The sequence below is a fragment of the Bubalus bubalis genome, chromosome 16, assembly GCF_019923935.1.
Source record: "Bubalus bubalis isolate 160015118507 breed Murrah chromosome 16, NDDB_SH_1, whole genome shotgun sequence".
Lineage (NCBI taxonomy): Eukaryota > Metazoa > Chordata > Mammalia > Artiodactyla > Bovidae > Bubalus > Bubalus bubalis.
Genome location: NC_059172.1, coordinates 39,026,700 through 39,043,201, shown reverse-complemented (window position 1 = coordinate 39,043,201; position 16,502 = coordinate 39,026,700). Strand labels below are relative to the sequence as shown.

The 16,502-nt window shown below is 38.6% G+C and overlaps 1 pseudogene; it reads left to right on the top strand.

The window, feature by feature from the left end:
* LOC123329765 overlaps positions 1-16,033 on the top strand; it is a 40,693-nt pseudogene extending 24,660 nt beyond the window's left edge.
* The last annotated feature ends 469 nt before the right edge of the window (positions 16,034-16,502 follow it).

The following is a 16,502-nucleotide window of genomic DNA, read 5'->3' as shown; positions in this document are numbered from 1 at the left end:
TCACAGTATATAGCCTTTTGATCTGGCTTTATATGTTTAGTAATATACATTTACATTTCCTCCATGTCTTCTCATTTTGTTTCATTTAATTCTTTTCATTTTTTTTAGATAGAATTGAATAATATTCCATTGTCTAGAAGTATCACAGTTTATTTAGCCACTCACCTACTGAAGGATGTCTTGGTTGTCTCCAAGTTTTTGAAATTATAAATAAAGTTGCTATAGATATCTCTGTACTAGTTTTTGTGAGTATAATTTAGGTATAAATACCAAGGAGCATGATTGTTGGTCATATGGAAAAAGAACATTTAGCTTTGTAAGAATGAAACAAACTGTCTTTCAAAGTAGCTATTCCATTTGCATTCCCAGAAGCAATAATTAAGAGTTACTTTCCTCCTACAGCTCAACTCCAGAAAAATAAATGACCCAATCAAAAAATGGGCCAAAGAACTAAATAGACATTTCTCCAAAGAAGACATACAGATGGCTAACAAACACATGAAAAGATGCTCAACATCACTCATTATCAGAGAAATGCAAATCAAAACCACTATGAGGTACCATTTCACACCAGTCAGAATGGCTGCGATCCAAAAGTCTACAAGTAATAAATGCTGGAGAGGGTGTGGAGAAAAGGGAACCCTCTTACACTGTTGGTGGGAATGCAAACTAGTACAGCCACTATGGAGAACAGTGTGAAGATTCCTTTAAAAACTGGAAATAGAACTGCCTTATGATCCAGCAATCCCACTGCTGGGCATACACACTGAGGAAACCAGAAGGGAAGATGTCCAACCTAGATGTCCATCAGGAGACGAATGGATAAGAAAGCTGTGGTACATATACACAATGGAGTATTACTCAGCCATTAAAAAGAATACATTTGAATCAGTTCTAATGAGGTGGATGAAACTGGAGCCTATTATACAGAGTGAAGTAAGCCAGAAAGAAAAACACCAATACAGTATACTAATGCATATATATGGAATTTAGAAAGATGGTAACAATAACCCTGTGTACGAGACAGCAAAAGAGACACTGATGTATAGAACAGTCTTATGGACTCTGTGGGAGAGGGAGAGGGTGGGAAGACTGGGGAGAATGGCATTTAAACATGTAAAATATCATGTATGAAACGAGTTGCCAGTCCAGGTTCGATGCATGATACTGGATGCCTGGGGCTAGTGTACTGGGATGACCCAGAGGGATGGTATGGGGAGGGAGGAGGGAAGAGGGTTCAGGATGGGGAACACATGTATACCTGTGGCGGATTCATTTTGATATTTGGCAAAACTAATACAATTATGTAAAGTTTAAAAATAAAATAAAATTTAAAAAAATAAAAAATAAAAAAATAAGAAGTTATGGAGATATTTCACAGCACTGAAAGTGCAAAAGCTGAAATGTTAGAAGCTAATCCAAACTTAGTAAAGAGTATGATACTCGCCAAGGCATAGAAAGGATACTCACTCTGTATCTTAAGTTATAATAATAAAGCAAAGACTATTTAAACTCCTTTTGATAAGTTTTGCATAAAAAAAATAAAACACTTCAATTCTTAAAAAAAAAAAAAAAAAAAAAAGAGTGGCTTTCACACCACACCCTTGCCAGCAATCTGTGCTGCTAGTGATCTGAATTTTAGCCATTCTAATAGGTGTACCAATGCCAAAGAATGCTCAAACTACCACACTACTGTACTCATCTCACATGCTAGTAAAGTAATGCTCAAAATTTTCCAAGCTAGGCTTCAGCAATACATGAACCATGAACTTCCAGATGTTCAAGTTGGTTTCAGAAAAGACAGAGGACCCAGAGATCAAACTGCCAACATCTGGTGGATCATGGAAAAAGCAAAAGAGTTTCAGAAAAACATCTATTTCTGCTTTATTGACTGTGCCAAAGCCTTTGACTGTGTGGATCACAATAAACTGTGGAAAATTCTTCAAGAGATGGGAATACCAGACCACCTGACCTGCCTCTTGAGAAACCTATATGCAGGTCAGGAAGCAACAGTTAGAACTGGACATGGAACAACACTTGTTCCAAATAGGAAAAGGAGTATGTCAAGGCTGTGTATTGTCACCCTGCTTATTTAACTTATATGCAGAGTACATCATGAGAAATGTTTGGCTGGCTGAAGCACAAGCTGGAATCAAGATTGCCGGGAGAAATATCAATAACCTCAGTAAAGCAGATGACACCACCCTTATGGCAGAAAGTGAAGAAGAACTAAAGAGCCTCTTGATGAAAGTGAAAGAGGAGAGTGAAAAAGTTGGCTTAAAGCTCAGCATTAAAAAAAACTAAGATCATGGCATCCAGTCCCATTACTTCATGGCAAATAGATGGGGAAACAGTGGCAGATTTTATTTTTGTTGGGCTCCTAAATCACTGTAGATGGTGACTGCAGCCATGAAAGTAAATGATGCTTACTCCTTGGAAGGAAAGTTATGACTAACCTAGACAGCATATTAAAAAGCAGAGACATTACTTGCCAACAAAGGCCCATCTATCAAAGCTATGTTTTTCCAGTAGTCATGTATGGATATGAGAGTTGGACTATAAAGAAAGCTGAGCACTAAAGAATTGGTGCTTTTGAACTGTGGTGTTGGAGAAGACTCTTGGGAGTCCCTTGGACTGCAAGGAGATCCAACCAGTCCAACCTAAAGGAGATCAGTCCTGAGCGTTCATTGGAAGGACTGATGTTGAAGCTGAAACTCCAGTACTTTGGCCACCTGAAGCAAAGAACTGACTCATTGGAAAAGACCCTGATGCTGGGAATGATTGAAGGCAGGAGGAGAAGGGGACGACAGAGGATGAAATGGTTGCATGGCTTCACCAACTCAAGGGACGTGAGTCTGGGTAAACTCTGGGAGTTGGTGATGGACTGGCAGGCCTGGTGTGCTGCAGTCCATGGGGTCACAAAGAGTCGGACACGACTGAACTGAACTGAATAGGTATACAGGCATATCTCATTTTATTGTGCTTTGTGGATATTGTGTTTTTTACAAACTGAAGTTTTGTGGCAACCCTGCATTAAGCAAGCCTATAGGCACCATTTTTTTTTTTCTCACCACAACCTCTGGCAACCACTGATCTATTTTATAGTCTCCATAGTTTTGACTTCCACTATTTAATATAGTTGGAATAATAAAGTATGTAGCATTATCAGACTGTTCTCTTTCACATAGCAATGTGATTTAAGATTCTTCTGTGTCTTTCATAGCTTTATAGGTCAGTGCTTTTTTTTTTGCTAAACAGTAATAATAAACTAGATGGCATATTAAAAAGTAGAGACATCACTTTGTCAACACAGGTCCATATAGTCAAAGCTATAGGTTTTCTAGCAGTTATGTACAGATGTGAGAGTTGGACCATAAAGAAAGATGAATGCTGAAGAACTGATGCATTCGAATTGTGGTGCTGAAGAAGATACTGTCTCTATAAATTAAGTTGGGAAAAACTGATGCCTTAACAATATTAAACATAAATATCTCTCCATTTATATAGATATTCCTTGATTTCTTTCATCAGAATTTTGTAGTTTTCCTTATATAGATCTTACACATATTTTATTAGGTTTATATCTAAGTATTTATTTGCAAGGGTGCTAGTTTAAATGGTATGGTGTTTTTAATCTCAAATTCCAATTGCTTATTGTTAGCATATTAAAAAACAATAGTTTTTGTATTCTAACCCTTATATTCTACAACTTTGTTGTATTCACTTATCAGTTCCAGGAGATTTTTTTGTTGATTCTTTGGCATTTTTTACATACTGTCATCTACAAACAAAGACATGTTCTATTTATTTCTTCCCAAATCAGTATATTTTTATTTCCTTATCTTATTAACTAACTCTTCCAACAGAATGTGGGATAGGAGTGATGAGAGGGGATATCCTTAATCTATTTTTATTTAAGAGGAAAGCTTCTAGGTTCTTAGCATTAAGTGTACTGTTACTAGTAGGGCTTTTGTTAATGTCTTTTATCAAGTTCAGTAAGTTCCCCTCTATTCTTAGCTTGCTGCAAGTTTTAATAATGAGTAAGTATCGGATTTTGTCAAATGGGTTATCTCCATGTGGTTTTTCTTCTTAGTTCATTGTAGTATATTACATGAATTAATTCTGAACTTTGCTTACCTGAGGTAAATCCCACATGGTTGTGGTATATAACTCCCTTTTACATTATTAGATTTAATTTTCTAATTTTTTTTCATAAGAGATAAAGGTTTTCAGTTTTCTTTCTTATAATGTCCTTAACTGGTTTTGATACTAAGGTAACACTGACCTCATGAACTAAATTAGGAAGTATTTCTTCTGCTTCTGTCCTCTGAAAGAGATGGTAGATATTTGGTACAGTTTCTTCCCTAAATGTTTGGTAGAATTCACCAGTGAATCCCACTGGGACTGGTGCTTTCTGTTTTGGATGGCTGTTAAATATTGATTCAATTTTTTTAACAGACACAGGCCTATTTAGAGTGTTTATTTCCTCTCCTATAAGCTTAATAGTTTGTCTTCCAATGAATTGATCTTTTATCTAGGCTATGGAATGTGAGAGCAAACAGTTTTTCATAGTACTCTTTTTTTCATCCTCAATGTCTATAGAATTCATATCCATAACCCCTGTTTTATTTCTGATATTAGTAATTTGTATCTTCCCTCTTTTCACAATTGAATTATTAGTTTTGTTGGTATTTCCAAAGAATCTGATGTACTTTTACTTATTTTTTTCTATTGATTTCCTGTTTTCAGTTTTATTGGTTTTTTAGTTCTTATTTATTTTCTCTTGCTTACTTGGATTTAATTTTCTTTTCATTTCCTCAGATGGAAACTTATTGTTTTCATATAACTATTCTTTTGTTATGTATGCATTCAAAGAGTCGTGTCCGACTCTTTGCGACCCCATGAATCGCAGCACGCCAGGCCTCCCTGTCCATCACCAAATCCCAGAGTTCACTCAGACTCACGTCCATCGAGTCAGTGATGCCATCCAGCCATCTCATCCTCTATCGTCCCCTTCTCCTCCTGCCCCCAATCCCTCCCAGCATCAGAGTCTTTTCCAATGAGTCAACTCTTTGCATGAGGTGGCCAAAGTACTGGAGTTTCAGCTTTAGCATCATTCCTTCCAAAGAAATCCCAGGGCTGATCTCCTTCAGAATGGACTGGTTGGATCTCCTTGCAGTACATTACCTTATGTAGAATAGATGACCAGTACATGTTTGATGCATGAAGCAGAGCATCCAGGGTAGGTGCTCTGGGACAACCCAGGATAGGGTTGGGATGAAGGTGGGAAGGGGGGTTCAGAATTGTGGGGGACACCTATATACCTGTGGCTGATTCATGTTGATGTATGGCAAACCATCACAATACTGTAAAGTAATTATTCTCCAATTAAAATACATTAATTTTTAAAAATCTGCTCTTCTCTAAATGCTTTGATTTTTTCCTATTGTATTTTCTGCAGTTTCACTATGATATGTCTGATTGTGAATTTCTTTTGTCTTCTGAGGTGTATGCCAAGGTATACTAAATGTTGTCTTTAATTTGTAATGGAAGTGTTTCACTTGCTTCAAATTTATTTACCTCTTCCATCAGATACTATTTCACTACCTATTAAATTCCTTGAGACTTCACTATCTATTAAAATTTGTCTTAAAATTTATCTAGATATTTAGATAACTCAGTTGGAAAAGTTGTTCTCTTTTTTAATTAATTTATGTTTTGGCTGTGCTGGGTCCTTATTGCTGTGCACAGGCTTTCTCTAGTTGAGAAAGTAGTGGGGGCTACTTTAGTTGCAGTGCTCATATGCACACTGCATATATCCCATCCATATCCTGTCTTCACTTCCTTTGCATATATACCCAGGGCTTCTCATTGTGGTGGCTTCTATTATTGTGGAGCACAGCCTCCAGGGCACACGGGTTTTAGTAGTTGCAGCACATGGGCTCAGTAGTTGTGCCTTGTGGGCTCTAAGCACAGGAACAGGTGTTGTGGTGCACAGGTTTAGTTGCTCTGTGGCATGTGGGATCTTCCTGGACCAGGGATCAAACCAGTGTTCCCTGCATTGCAAGGCGGATTCTTAACCACTGTCCACCAGAGAAGCCCAGAAAAGTTTTTTGAATTACTGAGTCTGCCATTAAATTTAGATTCAAATTTTAGTGACACTGGGGAAGATGGAAAGCACAAAATCAAAATGACTGTAAGATGAGATGGCAATTAGAATGATCCAGTAAAGAAAAAATGAAGGTAAAATCTAAGGGAGAGCTGGTAGGGGATTAAAAAGAATTGAGATTTAGAAGAGATTGGAAAGGATAATTTGAAAGGACATGAAATTACATTCACATTAGGAGGAAGAAGGATGCATAGGATTATAACAGTTACATTCAGTACGACAGGAAATACAAGGAGAGAGGAAACCTGAATTATGTGTGAAGTTGAAACATGTGAAATCTCATATAATATGTCTCAAAGATAGTGGTGTTAAAAATATAACATTGAGAAAACATTGAATATGTGAGTATTCGGTTCTACATATACACATTAAGATGGCTTCAGTAGATAAAGAGAATTTGATTATACATATATAGTTTATAATATAAAAAAATATATAATATAATGATATTAACTAGTGTCAGAGGAAGAGTAAGAAGTGGGTGACAAGTATAAACCAGCTAAGAAGTGCATTTTATTTACTGACATATAATTAACATATAACCTTGCATAAGTCTAAGGTATACAATGTGCTGATATGATACATTTTTATATTGCCATATTACTAAGATAGTTAGCTAACATCTCTATCACATCATAGTATCATTTCTTTATTGTGGTGAGAACAATTAAGATATAGTCCCTTGGCAACTTTGAGGTTTATAATACAGCGTATTGTTTATAATCACTATGTGTGCTATGTGCTCTGCTTACTCGCTCAGTCATGTCCATCTCTTTGCAACCCCATGGACTGTAGCCCACCAGGCTCCTATGTCCATGAGGATTCTCTCCAGGCAAAAATACTGGAGTGGGTTGCTATGCCCTCTTCCAGCGGAACTTCCCAAGCTAGGGATCAAACCCAGGTCTCCTGCATTGCAGGCGGATTCTTTACCACCTGAGCCACCAGGGAAGCCTAGATGTCTAGGACTTATTTATCTACTGATGGCACATTTGTACCTGTAAACAGTATCTCCCCAATTCCTACACCTTCCAACCGCTGGTAACCACTATACAACTGTTTTACAAGTTTGGCTTTTTTAGATTCCACATGTAAGTGATATTGTACAAAATTTCTCTTTCTTGGTCTGACTTATCTCACTTAGCATAATGCACTGAGGGTCCATCCATGTTGTCACACACAAACGGCAGGACTTCCCTCTTTCTCATGACTATGAAGTATTCCATTCTGTGTCTGTGTCTGTGTGCATATGTGTGCATGCTGTATCACATATCCTTTATCCATTAAGCAATGGACTGACACTTAGGCTGTTTCCATATCTTGGTTATTGTGAATAATGATGTGGAAAACATGGGGGTATATATATCTCTTCAATATCCTGTCTTCACTTCCTTTGCATATATACCCAGGAGTGGAATTATTGGGTAATATTGTGATCCTACTTTTCATTTTTGAGGAAACTACAATCCTTTCTATAGTGGCTAACCAACTTAAATTCTCAGCAACAGTACACAAGGGTTCCCTTTATTCCACACCCTCCTAGCATTTATTATTTGTAGACTATATGATGATGGCCATTTTGATTGGTTTGAGGTGATACCTCATTATGGTTTCCCTAAGAATTAACAATGTTGAGTGACTTTTCACGTGCCTGTTGGTCATCTGTATGTCTTCTCTGGAGAAACATCTATTTATTCTTTGCCTATTTTTTCCTAATATTCTTTTAATGTAGCTATCCAGTTTTCCCAGCACCACTTATTGGAATTATCTTTTTTCCATTGTTTTTTCACCTCTTTTGTCATAGATTATTGACCATGAATATGTAGGTTTATTTCTGGGCTCTCTATTCTGTTCCATTGATCTGTGTTTGCTTTTATGCCAATATCATGCTGTTTTGATTAATGTAGCTTTGTAGCATAGTCGGAATAGGGAACATGATACATCCAGCTATTTGTTTTCTCCAGTCAGCTTTGGCATTTGAGTCTTTTGTGGTTCCAAAAAAATTTTTAGAATCATTTTGTCATACTTTTGTGAAAGTGTACTGGGCATTTTGATAGTGATTGCATTAAATCTATAGATTGCTTTGGATAGTATGGACATTTTTAACATTAATCCTTCTAATCAGGGAACGCAGCATGTTTTCTACTCCTTTTCATCATTTTCGAAATCCTTCATCAGTGTTTATAGTTTTCAGAGTATAGGTCTTTCGCCTTCTTGGTTAAGTTTATTCCCTGGTATTTTATTCTTTATAGTGTGATCATAAATGGGATTGTTGCCTGAATTTCTTTTTATGATAGCTCATTATTAGTATATGAATTGTATTAGTGTAAAAACCAACAGATTTATGCAAATTAATCACAGAATTCTGCATATTAACATGCCAAAGGCTAACTGAGTGTCTTATCTTCACACAGCCATGTACACAGCAGAGTCTATGCCCAATGAACCCCTGCTCAGAGGCAAAAATGGGCAAGATCTCCAAGAGATGCTCAGAGAAGTAGCACTGGCAGTTGAATACTAGTTGTCAAAGCTGCAGGAACACCTGGATGTGACTTCTACCATGCCTTACAATATCTAGAAGAAAAATACCTCCAGAAACTGAAATGCCAGGTGCAACCTTCCTGAAAGAAAAGGCCCCTGGAGAAACTGCTTAACCAGTCATACTCAAATACTCTTTCAAAGTTATAGGAGCCTCATGTGGAATCAGTAAAGAAAAGGCAGAAGAAGGCAGAATGGGCACTGTAGAAATTAAGAGAGATGCTGTCAGAAGGAGGCAGTGACAGGATGAGGAAGAAAGGAAAAAGGAAGCGGAGCTGAGGCAGGCAATGGAGATCCCCAAAGAGTTCTGTCCAGCTCCTGAAAAGCCCTAAGAGAAGTCATGGAAGACACGGAGAGACAACTCAACATAAAGGGGGCACTGTCTCACAGGAAAAGTCTCACAGATAGAGAACTGGTGAGACATGCATCTGGAGGACTAGCCCTACAGGGAATTTACAAAGCCAGTGACCAAAGGTGTATTGTAGAGAAGAAAGAGGAGCTACTCTGTGTCCCCAGGGAGTTTGTACTCCGTGGCCCTGAGCAGGGTACATGGATGGATACAAAGGAATTTACATCTTCTCAAGAAGAATCCACGTTCACTCAGATTTTAGAGAAGCTGGGCTTCAGTGTAACAGCCTTAGCAAAGGGTGGAGGTTGGGGAATTAGCCTGAAAGCTGATATGGATCAGAGCATGCATTCAGAATCCAAGAAAATACAACAGTCACATTCTACACACTCTTATTTCTGCTCAACCAAGTTCAGCTATATCCCACTGGCCTCCTTCCACTTTCCCATTGACCAGCTCCAACTTTCCAATGCTGCTCTCCAGGAATTAAAATACATTGAAGACCTTTTAGGTTAGTCAGAAGACCCAAACAAACTACACTTGCTGAGACATAGGGCTGAAGCCTTATTCCAGTGGTTTGGTTCTCATGCTAACCAGGGCCCTCTGAACCTGGGAGGAATCTACTGGTGTAAAGCCATTTCAGAGGGCTTCTAAAAAGAGCAGCTGGCAGAAGTGAAACAGCAAGCAACAGAGGTGCTGGATATTTGCATAAGGGGCAGTTACAGTGGCTTTGGCGTGAACATTGCTACAGGTGTGGATATATCAGACTCTCACTCGAAAAAAGTGTCTCAGAAATCAACCTTCCAAAATCTCCAAACCAAAGTCCAATTATCTGTGGCCCAGACAGGTGGCCCACCAGAAGCAAATGGGTTTTATGACTGGAAAGCTTGTCTAGTTGCCAATAATCAAACCTGGTATGTCATTGACCATGGACTTCAGCTGGTACCTGTTTGGGACATTGTTCTCTCTAGCCACAGAAGTGATTTTAAGGATCCTCTTAAAGTAGCTGACTGCCTGAAAGACCACTATACTGTTCTGAATGAACTCACTGCCCAGATCCAAGAGGGAGAATTACTGAGTATTGATTGAGAAGGAGGCTAGGATTTTCCTAGAGGATGTGAAATCCTGGAAAGTTTTTGATCCTGAAGAACAGCTTAAAAGGCTGATAAATTTCATGCAAAGATTGAGTCAAATAATTGAAAGTTATACCATTTGGTCTAATATATGCCTCAAAGACAGGGGTCTGCAGAATTTTCTGGTAAACATGGTCAACTTTTGCAAAAAAAGTTTCTATTTATGAAACTAAATTTATTAAATCTCAGTTGAGCTGTCTTTTGGTTCCTCACATCCATACAGTAACAAATTTTCCTCAGGCTCATTCCATTATGCAGTGGATAATTCAGTCAGAAACAAAGGAAGACAATATCTATATCATCGAATTTTCTGAATTACTTGAAATGTTCAAAAAACACAGAATGACCTTATGGAAGTAAAGACCAACTCTGAATCCACAGAGTTGGTGGAGGAAGCTCAAAGAAAGCTGACTTATGAGGTCAGCTTGTCTCTTGGGTGTTTCTTGAAATACCTCCGAGAAACAGGGAAATCAGACACATACATCTTGCTACTTTTTATTACAGCTGGTGCAGGATATCATGTAGTTCACAATATATTTCAGCATCTCCTGGGGCATGATGAGTTAGACTTCCTCTTGGATAAAATGCAAACTGCACAAAATAAATATCAAGAGTTCAAAAATATTTGCAACTACAGGGCTCAGGCATTCCTGGTGCTCACAGGTCTCACAGCAACAGCAGGCATCAAAGCTCTTTCTCCAGAGGAGAAAACACAACGCTTGGCTTTGATCAAACATCACATGGGACAATCTTTGACTAAAGAAGTTGTATATGTCCTCACCTGGAGATCATCATTGGGAAAACCTAGAAAAAGACTTGAGACTGCTCATTGATGGGAATTATGAGTCCACTGTCTCTTCATTGCAAGTGGAGGAGGTGAGAAAACAACTGCAAAATGTTTCCCATGAAAAGAAAGAGCCCCATGAACTACATGATAATGAAAGAAAAAGAAGGAAGTCATAGAAAATGGAGCCTTCCAAGACTTACTCCAGCGTCTAGGCCTAGAACACTACTACCCAAGAAAAATGAGCAGAGCTAACTTCCAACTGATCCACAAGACTTCAGTGTACAACACCCAGCCCTGCTCTGAAAGAGAACTTTCCTTCTATTTCCTACAGAAGCTATTGATGCTGGATTATGGGCTGAGATACCTGATCATCAAACATGAAGAATACACAGAGAACCAAGTCTATTCATGCATCTCAAATCAAGAAAAGGAGTCATTTGATCCATATGAAGATCTACATGAAGAAAGTGCTCATCCTACTAAGCCTTCAGCAGCCACTAATGTCAGACCCTATGTTCACCCTATGGATATTCAGATGGCAATTCTTCACTGTGCAGATGATTTTGCCAGACAGTATATTTTGGACAAACTTTCCATTTGTCAGTTTGCCCTCCCCCTTCTCACACCTAATCCTTGCAATGCTCAAATTGAATTCTCTCTTTGGTCTCTCAGTCAAATTCAAAGGCAGCAAGTAGGGAAATAAATAAAAGATGAGAAGGACAATTACATGAATCACAAGATGTGTCGTGTTTCTGCCCCCATTGTGTCCTTTATTAGAGTTGGAACTGGCTTCTCTGCTTCCAAATCACAGATCATGAACTGTCTTCTCAGTGAACGCAAACATGATGTCTTTTTTCACCGACATTGCAAAGGCAGCAGCAGAGACTGTCTCTTGATGGGAGGAGTGGTGGAAGTCGCCTGGTTCTGTCCCTAGGGGGAAGAGCAGGACAGATTTGACAACTGCTTGACCTTTACCAATCTTCACGGAAATGCAAAGGAATATGAGAAGCAACTTGCCTTTTTGCAGGAAGTCTCTTGCATAATTGTCCTTATGTCAACTTCTGATGACAATAAAGGAAACCGAAAAATAGTCTGTGACATGTGTCAGTCATCAAAACCTTTAATCCTTTTGCTTGATGATAAAGGAAAAGTCACAGTCAATATATCTAGCTCAAGAGTAAGAATTGGGATCAGGAACAGAAACAAGGCAGAATGAATAGGGGAGCTCACAACTACAATCGGACATTTGCTGAAGCTCTCTAACACTGCACTCAGCTTGGAGAACTGTGCCCAAGTTGTTCACAAGCAAGGAATACTTATTGATGAAGACCAGAGAGATTGCAAGGAAGCCAAAGAAAAGGCAAAGGCTCTTATGACCCTACTGAGAGAAATGGAAATACCTCAGGTCAAGAAAAACTTACTACTACCTCTTCAGGGAAAACTGTGGCAACTTTGGTGTAAAAAGGACAAAGAACTCTATCATCTGAGAGAAAAGGGGAATCACAGCATTGAACAACACAAAAGTGAGACTGAGACAGAAAAACAAAAGATAAGACATAAACAGTTAAGAAAAGCCTTTCCTCTCAATGCTTTAATGCGTTCTGTCCTTGAAATTCTCCAAAATCATTCAGAAACTCACACCAAACTCTACTTCCTCCAATGGCTGAATGTAGCTTTGGACAACCTGACTGCAGGACACTTGGAAAATCTAAATGAGAAGAAAAAGGTATTGGTTCAAAAAGAAAAGCAAGAGGCCCTAAAGAGTAGCTCTCTGAAAGACTGGCAAAATGAGATAGAAGCTATTTCCAGAGAGATTAATGACTGAGCACATTCTCTGAGCACATTCTCAGAGAAGATGGCCAGATCTATGAAGGTCTGGAAGAAGCTTCACCCATGAATGATATGCTATCTCTCTCCCTTCCCCACATTGCTGCAGATCTGATGATATCTGGTGTTCCCATTGAGCTGATGGATGGGGATGTTTCATATGTGCCCCTGAGGTGGGTGGCAGCTGTTTTTGACAAGCTCTCTGAGAACCTTGGAAACAAGCGGCTCTTTTGTTCTCTCTGTCCTTGGCCTGCAGAGTTCAGGGAAGTCCACCCTGCTGAATGCCCTTTTTGGGCTGCAGTTCACTGTCAGTGCTGGGAGGTGTACCCGCGGGGCCTACATGCAGCTTCTGAAAGTGGAGGAGACATTCACAGCTGAACTTGGCTTTGACTTTGTGCTTGTGGACACAGAGGGACTTCGAACCTCAGAACTCAGCAACAAGTCCCAGAATCATGACGATGAGTTGGCAACCTTTGTCATCGGACTTGGAAACTTGACTCTGATCAATATTATGGGGGAAATATTGATTTCCCCCATAATATTGATGGGGGAAATGCAAGATATTCTACAAATAGTTGTCCACGCTTTTCTGAGAATGAAACAAGTAAAAATCTCTCCCACTTTGTCCATCAGAATGTGGAGGAAGTTACAGCTAAAGATGATACTATGGATGGAAGAAGGCGGCTAGAGCAGAGATTGGACAATATGGCAGCAACAGCAGCTGAAGAACAGCAGTGCTCTGATGTAACCTGCTTTAGTGACATCATTAAGTTTGATGCCAATACCCACGTCTACTACTTTGCTCACCTCTGGAATGGCAATCTCCCAATGGCCCCACCCAATCCTCGCTACAGCCACAATGTTCAGTAACTAAAAAGCAGAATTCTTATGATTGCCCAACAGGAATTTAGGGGAAGCATCATGAAGATATCAGATATAAAATTCCGAGTTCAAGATTTGTGGAGAGCCCTACTGAATGAGAACTTTATTTTCAGCTTGAGGAACATTCAAGAAGTCATGGCCATGCACAAACTGTAAACCATGTATAACTCCTGGACATGGGAGCTGAGGAGTCATGTGCAGAGATTACAGGACCAGCTGATCAACCAGATTCAGAATGGAAAAATACAGACACTCAAAACATATACCCTGGAGGCTCTAGTTACAGAGATATATGAACCCATCAAGCAAGAAATTGAAAAATATTTTAATGGACACCCAGATAGTGAAGTGCTGGTTCAGTGGAAAGGAAATTTTGAAAATAAACTCATAACCCTTAAAGAGGCACTAATTTTACATGGCCAAAGAAAAGCCAAAGAACTTATTAGTTTAAAAAAAAATTAAGAAAAACTGGATAACAAAAATTCAGGTTATGAAAAGGAATTATTGGAAAAAAGCTGGAAGTTGGCTTTATCGCTAAATGGCATCAAATTGAACAAGGAAGAGCTCCATGAGAAAGTCAACCTACTTTGGGAAAAATGGGTCTATAATGTGTCCTCAAGTCTCCCTCCAGCTGTAGAGCATAAAATTGAAGTGGATTCTGAGGGTATCCTTTTGGAATATTTCAAAAAGGAAAAACACATGGCAAGCATACTGATGAACTATTCTGGAGAAAAGTTTGAAATCAACTATGACAAACATGTTAACTTGAACGGGAAATCTTGGGGACTCTTTACAATGACAATAGAGCCCCAAGATATACACTCCATAAATATGACTACTGACTGCGTTATTTCAAAAGTTAATGAAACTGTTAACAAAATATCTCAGCAAAAGCATGATTACAATCCAACTTATTTCCATGAAATCCTGAGAATAATACATGAGGAGGTGAAGTCTGAACCCACTCAGAAAAGATACACATTCACAAGAAAATATGAAATAGACTTATCATTGTGTTTATTCCAAAGAGCATCAGTGAAGTTTAAGGAGATGCACAAGGCATTCAAGAGGGCAAATGATCCTGTACACTATCTGCAAAGAAAGAAAGATGATTTCTTCATGAGCTTTAAGATCTCTTGTCAAGGAGAACTTCAATTAAAACGTTTGTTGATTTTCTGTGGAAGAAACTCACACCTGCTGTCTCCAGCACCATAAGGAAAAACATGGCCCTCAAAATTGCTGGGGACATTCGAACCACCTGCCGGGCATTCAATGAAAACAGAGCTAACCTGGAGAAACACATTCTCATCTCTCTGGCAGAAGAGGAAAATTTTGATAACTACTGGCAGTACCTTCATAATCCAGAATCATTTTTTAAGCACTACATTGAAAACCATGTTAAAAGATATTTTTCTGACACAAGAAGTAAAAAAATAAAGACTTTTCTACAAATGAGTTTAGATGACATCAAGAATGCCATCCTCTCAGCTATACATGCATCTACAGCAATAGCTAAAGATAAAAGCAGCACAGTGTCTGGGTGGTTAGATTTGTTCTGTGATTGCCTGGGGAGTACCTTGACTTTTCCACGAAAAGACTTGATAAGCATTGAACACCAGGAGATAAAAGATAGTGAGTTTATCAAAGAGGCCATGAGTAAAACTTTGGATCCTGAAATGAAGAAGGTAGAACAGAAATGTTTGCATAGACTTGTAGAAGAAATGATTCCTGAAATCTAGAAAATGCTCTCTGAACATCTCTGTGGCTGCTGGAAACAGTGTCCCTTCTGTAAAGCAATTTGGACAAACACAATCCCTACCCATGAAGGAGACCACAGTGTTCCTTTCCATCGTCCACAGGCTCTTGGTGGATGGGGGTGGTAACAAACAGACCATTCTACCCTTAATTTCTGTACTAGTGCAGTAGCAAGTGACTCTAATTTTGTTTTGAATGATGGCAGGAGAATCCCATATAAGACCTATCAACAAGCAGGAGGGGAATATGCCACATGGAGCACCACCCCAGACACATCCACCCAGCCATACTGGAAATGGTTTGTCTGTCACTTCAGATCAAAGCTAGAAGAAAAATATCACAAAAGACTTATAAATGAAGGTAAAATTCCTGATGCTTGGAATAAAATCACAAAGCAGGAGGTGCTTGATGACTTGAAAAAAAAATTAATACTCAATGACCAGATAAGAGTTCCAGTATCTAAACCAAGAAGGCACATTACCAGAACAAGCCTAAAATACCACCCACTCAGAATGAAAACCTTCCTTGTATCAATTTTTTTCAAATGAAACATCTAAAACTAAATCAATCATAGCAAGAGTTGAAGATTTATTGAGTAAGAACCTTATTTTTCTTTGCCTCAATTCCTTATTCTTTAAAAACAGATAACTGATATATGAGTACATGATAAAATCGAATAAAGTCCATTTAATATAACAACTGCATATTTTATATTATTATTCTGAATGTTTTTGTTTTTAAATATGTAATGTTATAAAGCTTCAAGAAAGTCATTTTCATAGAGGGAAATTAAAATCACTGCAGACTGCTACAAAATCTATAGAATAACTATATGAGTATTTTTATCAATATACAGTTATTCAGTGGAAGTTACAAATTCTTTTCACTTCTAAGTGTATTTTTTCCACTCTCTGAAATTGTGAGGTTCCAGGGTCCAGCCCCAGCAGGATCCAGGGGAACTCTCAGGATGAACGGCGTCAGCGTCGGCAAGAGAGATGACATGGGTCTTATAATGGACTGGTAACTGGTGGTCCGGGGTCAAAAATAAAAACAAAAAGTAAAGAGAAA